The sequence below is a fragment of the Neovison vison genome, chromosome 4, assembly GCF_020171115.1.
Source record: "Neovison vison isolate M4711 chromosome 4, ASM_NN_V1, whole genome shotgun sequence".
NCBI classification, from domain to species: Eukaryota; Metazoa; Chordata; class Mammalia; order Carnivora; family Mustelidae; genus Neogale; species Neogale vison.
The window spans coordinates 220,655,239-220,675,518 of NC_058094.1; positions in this window are offsets into that span (position 1 = coordinate 220,655,239).

Here is a 20,280-nt window from a genome sequence, read left to right on the forward strand (position 1 = left end):
ACCAAGAACCGTAAGATACCTGGGAATAAACCTAACCAAAGAGGTAAAGTATCTGTACTTGAGTAACTACAGAACACTCATGAAAGAAATTAAAGAAGACACAAAAAGTTGGAAGAGCACGCCATGCTCATGGATCAGAAGAATACATTGTTAAAATGTCTATACTGCCTAGAGCAATCTATACTTTCAATGCCTCCCTGATCAAAATTCCACCAGCATTTGTCAAAGAGCTGGAACAAACAATCCTAAAATTTGTATGGAACCAGAAGAGACCCCAAATTGCTAAGGAAATACTGAAAAAGAAAAACAAAACTGGGGGCATCACGCTGTCTGATTTCAAGCTTTACTACAGAATTATTTCCAAAGTAACATCCCTGTGCTTAGTCATGACTGACTTATAAGCCACTTGGTCCCTTCATATTAACGAGGTGCTCTCTCTGATCCTTCTTTAAATTCTTGTTCTTTCTTCACACCTGTTTTCAAAACACAGTAAATGATATTTCAAGTTCTCTTCTATAAAGTCTATATTCCAATTCTAGACACTCAAAATTCATCTTCTGGAAGCACAAGATTCATTTCTCATGATCTTTCACCAGGGTGATCTTCTTGCTATTTAAATGGCAAGACCATTGCCTGTTCATCCTCACCTGAGGACATCATTCATATAGTTTTCCTTCTTGGAGTGGTCCTACCCTCTCTATCAGCAGTGAACTGCTGGCCGTAGCAGCCAGCAGCCACAAGAGCACTATTATGACCACTCAACTACCAAAAACCTTCTCATCGATCCACTTGTTCCAGGAAATTGCTGGCCATAGAAAATACTGCCCCTCTAACATTGAATAATCCTTCTGCCTTTGGCCCTAAACTGTGTGTTTAGCCCGTTATGGCCAACCAAGGACTGCCTAATGCCCCTGAAACCCAATTAGACTCCTTGACTTAAAAAAAAAAAAAAAAAAAAAGCAACCAGAATAGAATGCCTCCCAACCATAGACTGTCTCAGTGTCTCCACTTCTTACTGTCTAAAACTTACTCTACTTGCTAACTCCTTTGCACCCCTGCTGATATAAAGCATGAGCAGATGGGTTGTCTTGCCAAAAGTCTATGAATAAACAGTCTTTTAAAACTGTGTCTCAAATCTAGCTTTGTGTTTGACATTAACTGTCTAAATCCTACTAACTTTTCAGAAGCAACTTCTGAAACTTCTAACTTCTCTATAGCTGTCCAGCACTAAGTTTCCACTTTCCTATGTTACCTTCCCCTGTCTATCCCCTGTGTAGACTGGTCCCAAGCCACCCCCGCACAGGCACTGTGAAGTAATATTAGGAATTGAAAGGAAGGGAGGTTTTCTTCTTTCTCCCTGTCCACCCTCTCAATCATCTCCCTCTCTCCATACACCTAAAACTGAACCTAAGCTTAAACACATAATGTCATGTCAATAAATGTTTTTGAGTATGTTCATATTCATCTCCCAGGGCAGTGAGAATAAAGTAGGCCACATTACCATGTTATTTTATATATATAATATTTAGTCATGCTACAGAACTTTTAAAATCCCATTGACTTTAGGAGAAACATCAATATTCCAAACACTAACATAAAAATGTTAAATAAAAAACCTTTTAAAACTTTTTAAAAAGCAACATTTCTGTTTTAGTGTTCAGTCAAATTTTCATAAATGCTTGACCTATAGTAAGGTCTTCATAAATATTTCTGAATGAAAGCATGCATGAATAAATGGCTGAAGGAGAGAAGGCCCACAGAATATATTTTTAAATGTATAAAGTAACTTGGATATAGAAAAGTATACAGGTTTGGGAGAAGGAGCACAAATAGAAATTGAAGGGTGATCAAGGCCAATATGGGGCCACAGGTATACTCTTCTGATCAACCGTTTTGATGGACATTATAGTTAATGTTTGTCAGCTACAAGGTGGCAACCTGATTATTGCTTATCAATAATCCTGCAAACAAAATGTATCTAGTGTCCTGTGAAAAGCAGCTTTATTCATTTAAAATACTAAGAATCCTGAGGAGAGAGGAGATAACCCCAAATAACAAGAAATTATTTTTTAAAGGATTTTATTTATTCGTTTGTCAGAGAGAGAGAGTACAGGCAGGCAGAGTGGCAGGCCGAGGCAGAGGGAGAAGCAGGCTCCCTGTGGCACAAGGAACCCGATGCGGGACTCCATCCCAGGACGCTGGGATCCTGACCCAAGCCAAAAGCAGACGCTCAACCGACTGAGCAACACAGGCATCCCAAGAAATTACTTTTTAACTTAAAAATAATATATCTAGGAAATATTCCATGGCTGGATTATTAGTTTCAGAGATAGAAACACTCTTTCTAAATTTTTGTGATCTGGTCATTACTTTGTATGATATTAGACACACAGTAGGGACTGAAATAGAGACTTGTTTAAAAAGGGTGGATAGGGGAGCCTTGGGTGGCTCAGTGGGTTAAAGCCTCTGCCTTCGGCTCAGGTCATGATCCCAGGGTCCTGGGATCAAGCCCCGTTTCGAGCTCTCTGCTCAGTGGGGAGCCTGCTTCCTCCTCTCTCTCTCTCTGCCTGCCTCTCTGACTACTTGTGATATCTGTCTGTCAAATAAATAAATAAAATCTTTTAAAAAAGGGGGGGTGTTTAAAGTGAATTAAACCCTTCTTCCAGTTCTTAGTGACTCTCAGAAACTTCTTTCATGAGGTTATATTCTTTTCTATAATCATTTTCCTGTCTTTCATTACGTTTTTTAATTGAAATGTATTTGACAAGTAACATCGTATAAACTTAAGGTATACAATGTTAACTGTTTACATTTAATGTTGTAATATAATTGCAATTGTAGTGATAATTGGCCCTTTTATTGCATTACATAATTATCCTTTTTTAATGGTTGAAACAATTCAGTTCTAGTGTCTATTAACAAGTTTGTTAGATATGGTACAATATTCTCAATAGTCACTATACTGTGCTTTAACTCTCTCAGGAATATGTACTACTCATTGCAAGTTTATATCCTTAAAAACATTTGTCCTGTCTCCCCAACCCCAAGCCCCTGGTTAACAAGTTTGGATTTTTTAGATTCCACACATAAATGATGTCATATTTGTCTTTCTCTCTCTGACCCCTCTCACTTAGCATAATATGCTCAAGATCCATCTATGTTGTCACAAATGGTAGGATGCTCTCCTTTTTCATGGCTGAGAGTTTCCAATGTGTATATATACCACATCTTCTTTATCCATTTATCTTTTGGGGGCTTAGGTTATTTCCATATCTTGGCTATGGTGAATAATGCTAAACATAGGAGTACATATATCTTTTCAAAATCTTGTTTTATTTCATTGGCTATATACCCAGCAGTTGAATTGCTCGGCCATATGATAGTTTAACTTTTAATTTTTTGAGGAGCCTCCATATTGTTTTCCATAGTCGTTGAACCAATTTCCATTCCCTTTTCTTTTCTTTTTTTTTTTTTTTTAAAGATTTTATTTATTTATTTGACAGACAGAGATCACAAGCAGGCAGAGAGGCAGGCAGAGAGAGAGGAGGAAGCAGGCTCCCTGCTGAGCAGAGAGCCCGATGCGGGCTCGATCCCAGGACTCTGAGATCATGACCTGAGCCGAAGGCAGTGGCTTAACCCACTGAGCCACCCAGGCGCCCCCCATTCCCTTTTCTCCACATCCTTGTAAGCGCTTACTATGTCTTATCTTCTTCTTCTTTTTTTTTTTGTTTTTAAGGATTTTATTTATTTGTTTGACAGGAAGAGAGCACATGTACATGCATACAAGCAGGAACACAAGTAGTGGGGAGGGACAGAGAGAGAGAGAGTGAAGCAGACTTCCTGCTGAGCAGGAAGTCCAGTGCAGGGGCTCAGTCCCAGGGCCCTGAGCTCATGACCTGAGCTGAAGGCAGAGGCTTAACCAACTGAGCCACCCAGGCGCCCCCATCATGTCTTCTTTTTTAAAGATTTTATTTATTTGACAGAGAGAGAGAGATCACAAGTAAGCAAAAAGGCAGACAGGGAGGGGAGTGAAGCAGGCCTCCTGCCAAGCAGGGAGCCTGATGCGGGGCTTGACCCCAGGATCCCGAGACCACGACCCAAGGCAAAGGCAGAGGCCCAACCCACTGAGCCACCCAGGCACCCCCCACCACCACCCCATCTTGTCTTCTTGATAGCCATTCTAGCAGGTGTGCGGTGATATCTCATTGTGGTTTAGATTTGTATTTCCCTGGCAATTAGTTATTTTGAGTGTGTTTTCATGTATCTGTTGGCCTTTTAGGCCAACAGATGTCTTCTTGGGAAAGGCATCGGTTTCGTTCTTCCCATTTTTAAATTGGATCTTTCATTGTCATTATTCAGTTGAATGAGTTCTTTATATATTTTGTGTATTAACCTATTGTCTGATACATTGTTTGCAAAAATGTTCATTTTTTGCCTTTTCATTTTGTTAATTGTTTATTTTACTGTGCAGAGCATTTAAGTTTGATGTAGTCCCATTTGTTGGCTATTTGTTTATTTACTTCCACTTGTGCTTTTGGTATCCTATCCAGAAACTCATTGTCAAATGGCAAAAGGGGAAAGGAAGATACAGGTCCTGTTATGGAATGAGTATGTCACAGGTATGAAAAGCGGAGCATAAGGAATATAGTCAAGAAAATTAAAATACTGATGGAATGAGATAAATGGTAGCCACATTTTCCATTAACATAATATAATGTATAAACTTGTCAAACAATTAAGTTGTACATGGGAAACCATTAAACACTGTGTGTCAACTATACTCAAATTTAAAAAAATTATAATTGGGGTGTCTGGGTGGCTCAGTCAATTAAGTGTCTGCCTTCAGCTCAGGTCAGGATGCCAGGGTCCTGGAATTGAGCCCTGCATCTGACTCCCTGATCGGCAGGAAGTCTGCTTCTCCCTCTCCCCCTCCCCCTGCTTGTGCTCTCTCTCTCACTGTCAAATAAATAAATAGAATCTTTTAAAAAATTGTTTTAATTATAATTATTGCAAAGATCAATGTTGAGCTTCTTCCCCATATTTTCTTTTTTTTTTAATCTTTTATTTATTTATTTGACAGACAGAGATCACAAGTAGGCAGAGAGGCAGGCAAAGAGAGAGAGGGGGAAGCAGGCTCCCTGCTGAGCAGAGAGCCTGATGCGGGACTTGATCCCAGGACCCTGAGATCATGACCTGAGCCGAAGGCAGTGGCTTAACCCACTGAGCCACCCAGGCGCCCTTCCCCATATTTTCTTCTAGGAGTTTTATAGTATGAGGTCTTAACATCTAAGTCTTTGATCCACTATAAGTTAATTTTTCTGACTGGAATAACATAGGGGTCCAATTTTCTTTGACATATGGATATCCCTTTTTCCTAATACCACTTATTGTAGAGATCATCCTTTCTCTTGTCTCCCTTGTCAAATACTAGTTGACCATATGTATTGGGGTTTAATTCTGGGCTCTTTATTCTGTTCTTGGTCTGTGTGTCTATTTTGTACCAGTACCATACTGTCTTTATTATTATAGATTTTTATTAAAGTTTGAAAGGAGATCTTTGTCATTTTCCTCAGGATTGCTTTGGCATTTCTGGGTCTTTTGTGGTTCCGTAGGAATCTCATGATTGTTTTTGCTATTTATATGAAGAACGCTACTGGTATTTTGATGGGAATTGCTTTGAAACTACAGATGGCCTTGGGTATCATGGACTATTAAACAATAATTTTTCTCCCAATCTGTAAATACAATATGTCTTTCTATGTTTTTGTATCTTTTTCAGTTTCTTTCAGCAAAGTCTTCATAGTTTTCATAGTACAGAACTTTCACTTCCTTGGTTAAATTCATTCTGAAGTAGTTTAGTCTTTTTGATGCAGTTATGAATGGGATAGTTTAATTTTTGAGATGTTTCATCATTAGTGTGTAGAAATGCAATTGATTTCTGCATGTTAATTTTTTACTTTGCAACTTTACTGAAATCATTGATTAGTTTCAACAGTTTTTGTTGAGTTTTTTTTGAATTTTCTGTATTCAAACCATATTATCTACAACAATAGCAACAATTTTGCTTCGTCATTTCTGATTGGATGCCTTTTCTTTGTCTCACATAGTTGCTCTAGTTAAAGGACTTCCAGTACTACATTTAGTGATTGGTGGAAGTAGGCATCCTTATCTTTTCCTGATTTTAAAGGAAAAGCTTTCAGTCTCTCTCTATTGAGTATAATGTTACCTGTGGGTTTGTGGTAGATGGGCCTTACTCTGCTGAGGTATGTTTCATCTATACCGAATTTGTCAAGTGTTTTATCCTGAAAGATTGTTGGTTTTGTAAAATGCTTTTTCTACATCTATCAAGCTGATTATGTGGTTTTCATCTTTCATTTTAGTAATGTGTAAATTACATTTATTGATTGGCCTGTGTGAACTATCCTTGCATTCCAGGGACAGATTCCACTTGGTCATGAGGTATAATCCTTTCAATATGTTCATGAATTTGATTTGCTAATATTTTCTTGAGAACTTTTGTACCCATATTTATCAGGGATATTGGTCTATAGTTTTCCTATGTTCTTATCTGGTATTGGTATTAGATTTATACTAACCTCATAGAATGAGTTTGGAAGTGCTCCCTCATTTTCAAGTTTTGGGAATAGTTTGAGAAAGGTTATATTAATTCTTTTTTAATGGTTCGCTAGAATTTGCCAGTGAAATTATCTGGTCCTGGGGTTTTCTGCTTTGAAAGGTTTTTGGTTACTGATTCAATCTCCCTATTCATTGCTGGTCTGTTCAGGTTTTCTATTTCTTCCGGATTCAGTCTTCATAGGTTGTGTTTCTATAACGTTACCTGCTTTTTTTTTCCCTAGAAATTTATCCATTTTTTAGGTTACCTAATATGTTGCCATATCATTACTTGTGCTAGTCTGTTATGATCGTATGTGTTTCTATAGTTCCAGTTGTAACATACCCTCTTTCATTTCTGATTTTGAGATTTAGTAGTCTAGCTTAAAGTTTTGTCGGTTAATCTTCTCAAAGAACCAGCTCTTCTGTTGATCTTTTCTGTTTTTCCAGTTTCTATTTCATTTATTTCTACTCTGATCTTTCTTTCTTTTGCTAACTTTGGTTTTAATTTGTCCTTTTTATAGTTGCAGGAGGTATAAAGTTAGGCTGTTTATTTGAGATCTTTCTAGTCTTTAGATATATGTACATACCACTTTTGCTGTATTCCATAAGTTTTTATATGTATTATTTCCATTTTTATTTGTTTTAAGATAGGTTTTTTTTATTTCCCTTTGATTTCTTTGACCAACTGGTTATTTAGAAATGTTTTTACTTTCCACATATTTGTGAATTTTCCACTTTTTCTCTTGTTGCTGATTTCTAGTTTTATACCATTGTATTCAGAAAGTTGGTATGATTTCAAACTTAAATTTGCTAAGATTTGTTTTGTGTTCTGTGTTGTATCATTTGATCTATCCTGTGGAATGTTACAGGTACACTTGAAGAATGTGTATCCTACTGTTGTTTGATGAAATGTCCTATTAAACTTCTATTTGGTCCATTTGTTCTTTTTTTTAATATTTTATTTATTTATTTGAGAGAGACAGACAGTGAGGAGAGCATGAGTGAGGAGAAGGTCGGAGGGAGAAGCAGACTCCTCGAGGAGCTGGGAGCCCAATGTGGGACTCGATCCCAGGACTCTGGGATCATGACCCAGGCCGAAGGCAGTCACCCAACCAACTGAGTCACCCAGGTGCCCCTGGTCCATTTGTTCTTTTTTTTTTTTTTTTTTTTTTTTTAAAGATTTTATTTATTTATTTGACAGAGAGAAATCACAAGTAGATGGAGAGGCAGGCAGAGAGAGAGAGAGGGAAGCAGGCTCCCTGCTGAGCAGAGAGCCCGATGCGGGACTCGATCCCAGGACCCTGAGATCATGACCTGAGCCGAAGGCAGCGGCTTAACCCACTGAGCCACCCAGGCGCCCCGGTCTATTTGTTCTTAAGTGTGGTTCAATTTCAATGTTTCCTTATTGCATTTTTTTTTTTTGGTCTGAATGAACTGTCTACTGCTAGTTGTAGACTACTGAAGTCCCCTACTATTACTGTACTGTGGTCTATCTCTCCCTTTAGATCTGTTGGTGTACAGTGTTCAGTGTTCAGTGTACTGATATTAGGTGTGTATATACATATGAATGTTTTATCACAATGTTGCTATAGTGATACTTTTATCATTATATAATGACCTTCTTTGTCTCTTGTTTCCATCTTTGGCTTGAAGTCTATTTTGTCTTACATAGGTATGCTACTCCACTTTCTACTTTGTTTTGGCTTCCACTTGCATGAAATATCTGTTCCATCCCTTCACGTTGAGTCTATGTGTGTCTTCAGAGTTCTAATGAAAATCTTTTTTCTACATTCTTATAGCTCATTAAGATGAGCAGCACCAAGAATCCAAGAAAAAATATATATCTTCCATAAAAGAAAGCAATTTGAGAACTACTTCTTTAAGTTATTTTTAAATGGATGGTTTTAAAAGACTATGGGTAGGGCACCTGGTTAGCTCAGTGGGTTGAGCCTCTGCCTTCAATTCAGGTCATGATCTCAGGGTCCTGGGATGGAGCCCTGCACTGGGCTCTCTGCTCAGTGGGAAGCCTGCTTCCCCAACTCTCTCTGCCTGTCTCTCTGCCTACTTGTAATCTCTCTGTGTCAAATAAATAAATAAAATCTTTTTTTAAAAAAGCCCATGGGTAGCAGGAAGTGATTTTTTAGTCCAATAACTGATACAACAAGATACAAAGCTCCCTTCATTGAGGCTTTAGCCCAAATGTCACCCCTAAGAGAGGACGGCTCCGATCACCCTTGAGCAAATAGTTCTCCATCTACCTACACTGCTCCATTTTATCCTACAGCTATTATTCAAGTGTGTATCTTCCCTACTAAAATGTAAGTTCCCAAAGGAACAGCACTTCATCTCTTTTGCTTATCATTGTATCATCAGGACCTAGAATGGTGCTTAAATATTTCTTCAGTGAATGGATGGATGAATGGATGGATGGATAGATGGTTGGGTGGATAGACTGCTTTATACTGTATCTTTATACTTTAATATAAGATATTCCTATATCTTATATCCTTTATACTGTATTTAACCATTAAGAGAGAATTATTAGGACATCTGGGCCTGATACAATTACTTTGAGGACAGAGGTAACACTTACGTGATTTACTTTATCACCCGGTTTTCTACTAATGTTCACTCTCTATAAATGAACATCTTCATCCTCTTTTTATCGTGTTAATGGTGATTGCTGACATCTGATCTCCCAGAGGGAATTTTGAGAAGAGACCTTTCTTCCCTAAACCCTCCTGATTATGTGGGGATTGGGTTGGGTTCATGTGTATATTGCTACAATTCTTGAATATTTGTAACAGGACCTAGCAGATTCAGAATGAAATATGTATAGAGCAAGAATGGGGAGATCTAGTAAGTTTAGTTGAGATAAAGTACTATTTAGCTGAGTAGTAGGAGATAAAGCTGAAAATGAAGACTGGGCTGAAAGGTAAAGGGTCTTGTGAAGAGGATGGTGGGTAAGAAATTTATATTTATTAAGTGAAAAAAGAAATCCACACCCTTACTTCTCCCCTCACCCCTAAACAGAAATAAATGAAAAAAGGTAAGATTGATTACATGCAGGGGAGAGAAGTTGACAGAAGCAAAACTGCTATCTTTTTTTTTTTTGAGGAAAATAACCATAATTATAAATTATTATGGTGTCTGTTGGTGCTGATTAATAATCATGGTGTTAAGTTTCAAACAGTATCTACTCATATATGGTTCTTTCAGTACTGAAGAATTCCTGATACTTAACAAAAAGATATGCTAAGCAGATAATGAAGATATGAAGCAAATGTACCAAAAATGTTCCTATTTTCTTTGACATAAATTAGTTACTTTGAAGTCTTTGTATGGAACTGCAATATCTGTGCTATATCTGGGACCACTTCTATTGAACCCTTAATCTCTTATTAACTTTTCCTGCTTTTCCACTTGTTGAATGATAACATTGTAGGGGCTATACATTTTATATAAAGATTATTGAGGCTTTTTTCTCCCTAAAATAAATCTGTTGAAGATACCCTTTTTCCTTTTGGGAATTGTATTTAAACTTGTCAAAATTCATATATCTGTTTTATTGTAGTGGTATTGCATGATTTTTGTGTTTATGTCAAGGTCTTTATGATCTTTCCATTCGAGCTAGATTGTAACTCCAGAATCTCATGAACACTTTGCTATTTCTATGGAATACCTGTTCATCTCTGTTCATCTTTTTTTGGCTCTTAACCTCCCAACAATTGTTTTTTCCTGGGCCATTCACATTTTTTACAACTTAGGAAGACATGGCAATGCCTAAGATATTCCTATACATGTTTTTGGGACTCCTTTTGCACATATACTTCCTCTTTCAAATTTCCTCCCTGAAAACCCCAGCTTTTTTATTAGCTCTTACCTGCAACCCCTTTTGCTTCTACCCTGTGAGATTTCAGTTCCATGTTTGTCCTCCATTTTCTTGTTTTATTTTTTGGAAGATACTTCTTGGAAGAAAGTCTGTGTGTATGTGAGGCTTACTTGTACTTCCCTTTAAACAAGCATCACAACCTTGTACTAGCCATCAAAGACCCACTCATTCAAAGCTTAAAAACTCACTTCTGATTACTTAAACAATTTTATCTTGCTGAAAAAATATTGTGAAAATTTTTTTGGAAAAATTATTCTTTAGCACATAACAAATGCTTTCAAAGCTGATTAATAGGTAAAGCAGGACGAAAATAATAAATTGCACTAGTTTGAAGAAGTTTGGCAAGGACATATACATACAATTTACACAAGCATCAAATAGTTCCAGTGAAAAATTATAGCTTTATTACCCTGTCTGTATGAGTAGGTAGGTTAGAACAGGGGCAATATAATCCTGAGTCCAAAATATAAGATTAATCAGAAATATGGATTCATATACCAGAGAAATAAATGTTGAGCAGGTTGATTTGTGGCTGTTAATTAACTACATGCTGTGTATGATTTTCATTGATTTAAGAGAGCAATTCATTGTTATGAGCATAATCAAATATTGGTTAACCAAGTGCCAAGCAATGCCATATAGAAATCAATTATTATTACATTAAAGAAGCTATTGGAAAATTATCCACCATGGAATTAAAAAAAAATGACAAATGGTGCATTTATTTCAAGTTTGGGAACAAAAACTTTCCCAATTATAAAAGTCTTACAATTGGGGATCTCTTAGAAAATAAGATTATCCTTTGTATTGTTACACAAAAATATTTTTATTTTTTATTTTTTCTTATTTAAATTCAATTAGCCAACATATAATACATTAGTTTCAAATGTAGTGTTCAGTAATTCATCATATCACCCAATTACCCTATCTCCCCACCCACCTCCTTTCCAGCACCCATCATTTTCTTTCCTAGAGTTAAGCTTCTTTCATGGTTTGTCTCCCTCTCTGATTACTTCACATTCAGTTTTCCCTCCCTTCCCTTATGATCCTCTGCCCTGTTTCTTATATTGCACATATAAGTGAAACCATATGATAATTGTCTTTCTCTGATTAATTATTTCACTCAGTGTAATACCCTCCAATTCCATCCACATCAGTATAAATGGAAAGTATTCATCCTTTCTGATAACTGAGTAATATTCCATGGTATGTATACATACCACCTCCTCTTTATTCATTCATCTGTTGATATACATCTTGGCTCTTTCCACAGTTTGACTATTGTGGACATTAATGCTATGAATGTTGGGGTGCAGGTACCCCTTTGGATCACTACATTTTTATCTTCGGGGTAAATACCCATTAGTGCAATTGCTGGGTTATAGGGTAGCTCTGTTTTTAAATTCTTGAGGAAACTTCATATTATTTTCCAGAGTGGTTGCACCAGCTTGCATTCCCACCAACAGTACAAGAGGACACCACTTTCTCCACATCCTCACCAACATGTGCTATTTCCTGTCTATTAATTTTAGTCATTCTGACTAGTGTGAAGTGGTATCTCTTTGCAGTTTGATTTGAATTTCCCTGGTGGCTAATGATGGTGAACATTTTTTCATGTGTCTGTTAGCCATTTGTTATGTCTTATTTCCAGAAATGTCTGTTTATGTCTTCTGCCCATTTCTTGAGTGGATTTTTTTTCCTTTTTGCAGAGTTGAGTTTGTAAGTTCTTTATAGATCCTGGATTTTAGCCCTTTTTATAATATATCATTTACAAATATCTTCTCCCATTCTGTAGGGTGACTTTTAGTTTTATTTACTATTTCCTTTGCTGTGCTTTTTGTCTTGATGAAGTTCCAGTAGTTCATTTTTGCTTTTGTTTCCCTTGCCTTTGGAGATGTGTCTAGCAAGAAGTTGCTGCGGCCATGGTCGAAGGAATTGCTGCCTGTGTTCTTCTCTAGGATTTTGATGGATTCCTGTCTCACGTTTACATCTTTCATCCATTTTGAACTTTTCTTAGTGTATGCTGTAAGAAAATGGTCCAATTCCATTCTTCGGCATCTGGCTGTCCAATTTTCCCAGAACCATTTATTAAAGAGACTGTCTTTTTCCATTGGATATTCTTTCTTGCTTTGTCAAAGATTAGTTGACTATCAAGTTGTGAGTCCATTTTTGGGTTCTCTCTTCTGTTCCATTGATCTGTGTGTCTGTTTTTGTGCCAATATCCTACTGTCTTGATTACAGCTTTGTAATATAGCTTGAAGTCTTGCACTGTGATGTCACTAGGTTTGGTTTTCTTTTTCAGCATTCCTCTGGCTATTTGGGGTCTTTTCTTGTTCCATACAAATTTTAAGTCATTTATTCCATCTCTATGAAAATGTTGATGGTCTTTTGATAGGGGTTACTTTGAATGTGTAGATTATTCTGGGTAGCATAGACGTTTTAACAATATTTGTTCTTCCAATAAATGACCATGGAATGTTTTTCCATCTCTTTGTGTTTCCACAATTTCATAAGTATTCTTTAGTTTTTAGAGCACAGATCCTTTACCTCTTTGCAAAGGTTTATTCCTAGGTATCTTATATTTTTTGGTGCAATTGTAAATGGAATTGATTCCTTAATTTCTTTCTTCTGTCTCATTGTTAGTGTAAGGAAATGCAACTGATTTCTGTGCATTGATTTTTATTTTTTTTAATCCTTCCACGTTGCTGAATTCTTTTATGTGTTCTAGCAACTTTGGGGTGCAGTCTTTTGGGTTTTCTGCATAGAGTTTCATGTCATCAGCAAAGAGTGAGAGTTTGACTTCTTTGCCAACTTGAATGCCTTTTATTTCTTTTTGTTGTCTGATTGCTGAAGCTAGGACTTCTAGTGCTATGTTGAACAATAATTGTGAGTGTGGGCAACCTTTTTCTGTTCCTGACCTTAAGAGAAAAGCTCTCAGTTTTTTCCCTTTGAGAATGATATTCATTGTGGGCTTTCCATAGAGGGCTTTTATGATATTGATGTGTGTTCCCTCTATCCCTACACTGTGGAGAGTTTTAATCAAGAAAGGATGCTATATTTTGTCAGATGCTTTTTCTTCACCAGTTGAGAGGATCATGGTTCTTGTCCTTTGTTTTGTTAAGATGAGGTATCACAGTGATTCATTTGCAAATGCTGAACTACCCTTGCAGCCCAGGAATAAATCCCAATTGGTAGTGGTGAATAATCCTTTTTTTTTTTTTTTTGAAGCTTTTATTTATTTGAGAGAGAGTGAGCATGAGAATGGGGAGCAGCAGAGGGAGAGGGAGAAGCAGACACCCTGCTAAGCAGGGAGCCTGACACAGGGCTCAATCCCAGGACCCTGGGATCATAATCGGAGCCTAAGGCAGGTGTTTAATTGACGGAGCCACCTAGGTGCCCCTTAAATAATCCTCTTAATGTATTGTTGGATCCTACTGACTAGTAGTATCTTGGTGAGAATTTTGGCATCCATGTCCATTGGGGATATTGGTCTTTAATTCTCCTTTTTGTTGGGGTCTTTGCCTGGTTTTGGGATCAATGTGATGCTGGCCTCATAGAACAAATTTAGAAGTTTTCCTTCCATTTCTAATTTTTGAAACAGCTTTAGAAGAATAGGTATTAGTTCTTTAAATATTTGGTAGAATTCCCCTGGGAATCCATCTGGCTCTGGACTCTTTTGGGAGATTTTTGATTACTGCTTCAAGTTCCTCACTGGTTATGGTCAGTTTAGGTTTTCTATTTCTTTCTGTTTTGATTTTGGAAGTTTATTTTTCCGGGAATGCATCCATTTCTTCCAGATTGCCTAATTTGTTGACATATAGTTGCTCATAATATGTTCTTAAAATTGTTTGTATTTCCTTGGTGTTGGTTGTGATCTCTCCTCTTTCACTCATGATTTTATTAATTTGGGTCCTTTCTCTTTTGATAAGTCTGGTGAGGGGTTTATTGATCTTATTTATTCTTTCAAAGAACCAACTTCTAGTTTCATTGATATGTTCTGTTCATTTGATTTCTATTTCATAGACTTCTGCTCTAATCTTTATTATTTCTCTTCCCTTGCTTGAATTAGGCTTTATTGGCTGTTCTTTCTCCAGCTTCTTTAGATGTAAGGTTAACTTGTGCATTAGAGACTTTCCTAATTTTTTTAGAAAGGCATGTATTGCTATGTCCTTCCCTCTTAGGACCATCTTTACTGTATCCCAAAGGTTTTGAAAATTTATGTTTTCCTTTTCATTTCCATGAATTTTTAAATTCTCCTTTAATTTCCTGGTTCACCCATTCATTCTTTAGTGGGATGTTCTTTAACTTCCAAGTATTTGAGTTCCTTCCAAATTTCCTCTTGTGATTGAGTTCAAATTATAAAGCACTGTAGTCTGAAAATAAGCAGAGAATAAAACCAGTCCTTTGGTATCAGTTGAGACCTGATTTGTGACCCAATATGTCATCTACTCTGGAGACTGTTCCATGTGCACTTGTGAAGAATGTGTATTCTGTTGCTTTAGGATGGAATGTTCTAAATACATCTGTGAAGTCCATCTGGTCCAGTGTGTTATTAAAAGTCCTAGTTTCCTTGTTGATCTTCTGCTTGGATGATTTGTCCATTGCTGTGAGTGAGGTGTTGAAGTCCCCTATTATTTTTTTATTATTATCAATTTGTTTCTCTGATTTGGTTATTAATTGGTGGATGTGATTGGCTACTCCCAAGTTAGGAGCATAAATATTTACCATTTTTAGATCCTCTTATTGGATAGACCCTTTTTTTTTTTTATTGTGTTACATTAGTTACCATAAAATACATCATTAGTTTTTGATGCAGTGTTCCAAAATTCATTATTTATGTACGACACCCAGTGCAGTATCCTTCCTCATCTCTTATTATAGTCTTTGGTTTAGAATCTCATTTTTCTGATATGAGGATTGCTACTGCAGCTTTCTTTTGAAGTCTTTTGGCATGATAAATGGTTCTTTACCCCCTCACTTCCAATATGGAGATATCTTTAGGTCTAAAATGAGTCTCTTGTAGACAGCATATGGATGGGTCTTGCTTTTTTTTTACCCAACCTGATATCCTATATTTTGATTGGAGCATTTAGCCCATTTACATTCAGAGTAAGTATTTATAGATATTAATTAAATGTCATTGTATTACCTGTCTGTACAGGTCCCTGTTTCTGTAGATTATCTCTGTTTCTTTCTGATCTGTGTTACTTTTAGGCTGTCTCTTTGCTTATAGGATCCTTTTTAATATTTCTTGCAGGACTGGTTTAGTGATCACAGATTCTTTTCATTTCTGTTTGTCCTGGAAGCTCTTTATCTCTCCTTCCATTCTGAGTGACAGCCTTGCTGGATAAAGTATTTTTGGCTACATGTTTTTCTCATTTAGTAAATTGAATATATCATGCCAGTGCTTTCTGACCTACTAGGTATCTGTAGATAGATCTGTTGGCAGTCTAATGTTTCTACCAATGTAGGTTAAGGAGGTCGTGCCCCAAGTTGCTTTCAGGATTTTCTCTTTATCTCTGAAATTTGTAAGCTTTTCTATTATATGTCAGTGTGTTGATCTGTTTTTTATTGGTTTTTGAGAGGTGTTCTCTCTACCTCTTGGACTCGAATGCCTGTTTCCTTGCCCAGATTAGGGAAGCTCTCAGCTTTGATTTGCTCAAATAAACATTCTGTCCATCTCTTCTTCCTTTGGGACCCCAATAATTCTAATATTGTTTCACTTTATGGTGTTGCTGATTTCTTAAAGCCTTCCTCATAGTCCATTAGTTCTTTTTCTCTTTTCCTCAGCTTCCTTCTTTCCATTATCTTGTCTTCTCTGTTACTCTCTCATGCCTCATTTACTCCAGCTGTTAGAACATCCAACTTAGACTGCATCTCAGTTAAAGCATTTTTAATTTCAGCCTAGATTTACTTTCCACACTAAGAGATTCTCTCATGTCTTTTAGTCTTTTTTTTCATGCCCAGCTAGTAACTGTGTAATCATTATCCTCAATTCCAGCTCTGACATTTTACTTATACCCACATTGATTAGATCTGTGACAGAGAATATTACCTCTTGTTCTTTCCTTTGCTGTGAATTCCTCCTTCCAGTCATTTTTCCCAAAGAAGAATGGATGAATGAGAGAATAAAATAAAAAAATATCGGGGCACCTGGGTGGCTCAGTGGATTAAAGCCTCTGCCTTCAGCTCAGGTCCTGATCCCAGGGTCCTGGGATCGAGCCCCACATCGGGCTCTCTGCTTAGCAGGGAGCCTGCTTCTTCCTCTCTCTCTCTGCCTGCCTCTCTGCCTACTTGTGATCTCTCTCTGTCAAATAAATAAAACAAAAATTTAAAAAAATATATCCACCATGACCCACAAATACACACTAGACAAATACGAAGAATTCAGAAACCAAAAAAGAAAAGAGAAGAAAAAGGAAAGAAGAGAGAATATAACCTCTGGGTGGACAAATAGGGGGCTTCACTGGGTTCTGGGTATATTTTGGTCTTTTGTTAGAAGACACTAACTCCCAAAAGTATTAAGAAAGAAAAATTTATATATATGCAAAAATAAAATTGATTACAGTGAAAGGAAGCAAAAAATGAAGAATATATAAAATGTAAATATAAAAATGAAAGTTAAAAAGGATTTAAAAACAAGTGTTGATTTAAAAAACTAGTTGAAAGGGGAAAAAAGGAAAATTATAAACTGAAAGATTTAAGAATCAGGAGGGAAAAAACTCAAATTCTATATACTATTTTCTTCTAGCACTGGAGTTCTGCAGTTCTGTGTTCTTGGTAAACTTGATATTCCCCTGATGTTATAGCTGGTCTTCTTGGGGAGGGGCCCACTGTGCTGATTCTTAGGTATCTTTGCCTGGGCAGAGTTGTACCTCCCTTTGCCAGGGGCTTGGGCTCAGTGTAAGCTGCTTTGAATTCTTCTATGTGGCTATTGCTCCCTGAAGGCTTTCTGCACCACTCAGAGAATGAAAATAAAAATGGCTGAACCCTGATCTCCAACTCTAGAGCTGAAGGTAAACTCTCAGGGAAAAACAATCTTCACTTTTGTGTGTGCCAAACTCTGTAAACTGCTGTGCTGTGCACCTGTGCCATTCCCCCCGGGGAGGGAGGAGGGTCATGCTAGGCCTGTCGCTTGCAGGGCCCCTGCACAGAAAGAGGTTTTCTGATCATGCTGGGGTTTGTGGTTTATGGAAAACCAGACTGAGAGCCCACTCCTGGGCTTACCAATCATAGCCAGTTTCCCTGCTCTAATGCTGGGGAACTCTGCTGGTTCAGCCAACCCTATTTTTTCTATGACCCCAGGGACCCTGAGACCACAACGTCCCACCTAGAATTCTGCCCCACTTTGCCACCTGAGCACCTTTCAGGTAGGGACGGCTCTCACCGGAGCTGACTTCTGAAAGTTCCAGTTTTGTGCTCCAGGGCTGTATCATTTTCAGGTAGCTGGTTTACAGAGGCGCCCTTCCCCTGCCCCCATTGTATCTTCAAATATAACCCCTCAGTTTCACTTCTTTGCAATTCCTGCCTTGCAAAAAGTGGCCATTTTTCTATTTGTAGAATTCCAGAATTTGTAGAAAATTCTTTTCTAACATCTCGGTTGAATTCATAGGTATTAAGAATTATTCAATAGTTATCTCACTAAATTCAAGGAAACAGATGAGATGAGGTCCTCTACTCTTCTGCCATCCTACCTCCCTCTGAAAACCAACAATATTTTAGATGTTTCCAGTTTTACTCTCATTTTATAAAGTCACAATACCAAGATTCCTTAAGTTGCTTGAGCCTTGCATTTCTCTGAGATCCTTTAAAAGGAGCATGGAATCATAATTTACCTTAAATTTTAACTAAAACCTTGGGGACATAAGTGCCAGCATGTGAACAAATTTTTGTGTGTGTGTGTGTGTGTGTGTATTTTTTAATCAGCAAATCAGGTTGATGATGAATAGCTTGAATTCAAGAGTAAAAAGGAATCACCTCCATGCTAAATCTTCCCCAACTTTATGTCATAAGCACTAGATACAGTTGTATAGTTGCAGCACAGTTTGGCGCAATTCTGGTTCATTAGAATCGGTACTGAGTTCTCAGGCTGCTACACAGGAATATGTGATATGAAAGGCTGGAAGAGATTCTTCATGTCTATCTAACTTATGTAATGTAAAAAATAGTATGCTCTCTCTGCACAGACACAAAATACACTTTAACAAAAAATAAGCAGTGGTTAGTAGGAGTGACAAGTGTACTGATATATACAGGAGACCCAGGAAGAGAAGAGATAATAATAGGGAGACAAAATATTTTAAGTAATAGTAGCAAAAATCTTCCCAAATTCATGAAAGAGCATTAATATACACTTTCAAAGATATTAACAAACATCAAATAGGACAAATTCAAAGAAATGGGACTTAAAAGGCAAGTAAATACATAAAATTTTAAAATGTGTGTTAATAGACATATTTTAAGATATAATTTGTACAATAATATAGCACAAGGGAAAAGAGGGAACTGTGCTTTATATGAGCAGTTTTTGTAAATGATTAAAATAGTTGATGTTAATACAGACCAGATTATTATGGATTCAGATGCTAATTTTTTTTTAAAAGATTTTATTTATTTATTTGACAGAGAGAAATCACAAGTAGTAGGAGAGGCAGGCAGAGAGAGAGAGGGAAGCAGGCTCCCTGCTGAGCAGAGAGCTCGATGCGGGACTCGATCCCAGGACCCCGAGATCATGACCTGAGCCGAAGGCAGCGGCTTAACCCACTGAGCCACCCAGGCGCCCGATGCTAATTTTTAAAAAATGTGTATTTATTTATTTTAGGAAGGTGGGGTAGAGAGAGAATCTCAAGAAGAATCCCTGTTAACTGGGGAGCCTGACGTAGTGTCTCGAATCTCATAACCCTGATATCACTACCTGAGCCAAAACCAAGAGTGAGATGCTGAACCAACTAGCCACACAGGTGCCCTAAACTCAGATGTTAATTGTAATTGCCAGAGCAAAAACTATGAAAATAACTCCTCTAAAACAAAACAAAGGAATTAAAATAGTCCACTAAAACATATTTCCTCACCAAAAAGGAGCCAGTAATGGAGGAACAGATGTATACTCACACACACACACACACACACACACTAGCAGTTATAGTCTAAATGTTGATGTTGGGGTTAAAGCCTAGGTAGACCATGAATTCTGTACTCTGACACCCTCATTACAGAATTGTGGAATTAAGACTAAATTTTTATCAACATCTGAGAATACGATGTACATTTTCAATGTTTAATTAGCAGTACAAAAATATATATAAACTGATATCAATCACCAAAGACAGCTAAAAAAGAAGGGAGAACAGAAGGCATAGGGGTATAGACATGCATTTCTAAATGTACATTGCAGAACAGTCTCTATATAAAGCAGACACTCTCTCAACAATAGCGGGAAGGCATGAGAGGTAAGCTTATAACAGGAGTCTTGTAGGTCTCTTTGAAGGTGTTGGATTTATTCTCTTGAGATAGGTGGTCAGTGGGCACCGCCGATTCACCTGACGTGCACTGGGCTAACGTTCAGTCTGGACACTGCATTTGGGAAGAGGCCTGGTGGGACATATGAACTGAAGTGTTATCAGCATGAAAATGCAGTGAAATCCTTGGGACCGATGAGGTCCCATAGAAAGTGGACAGAAAATAGATACAAAGAACAAACCTTGAAAAATGCTAGTGTTTGTAGATCGGGGAAATGAGGAGAAACCCACCAAGGAGACAGAGAAGGAGCAGTC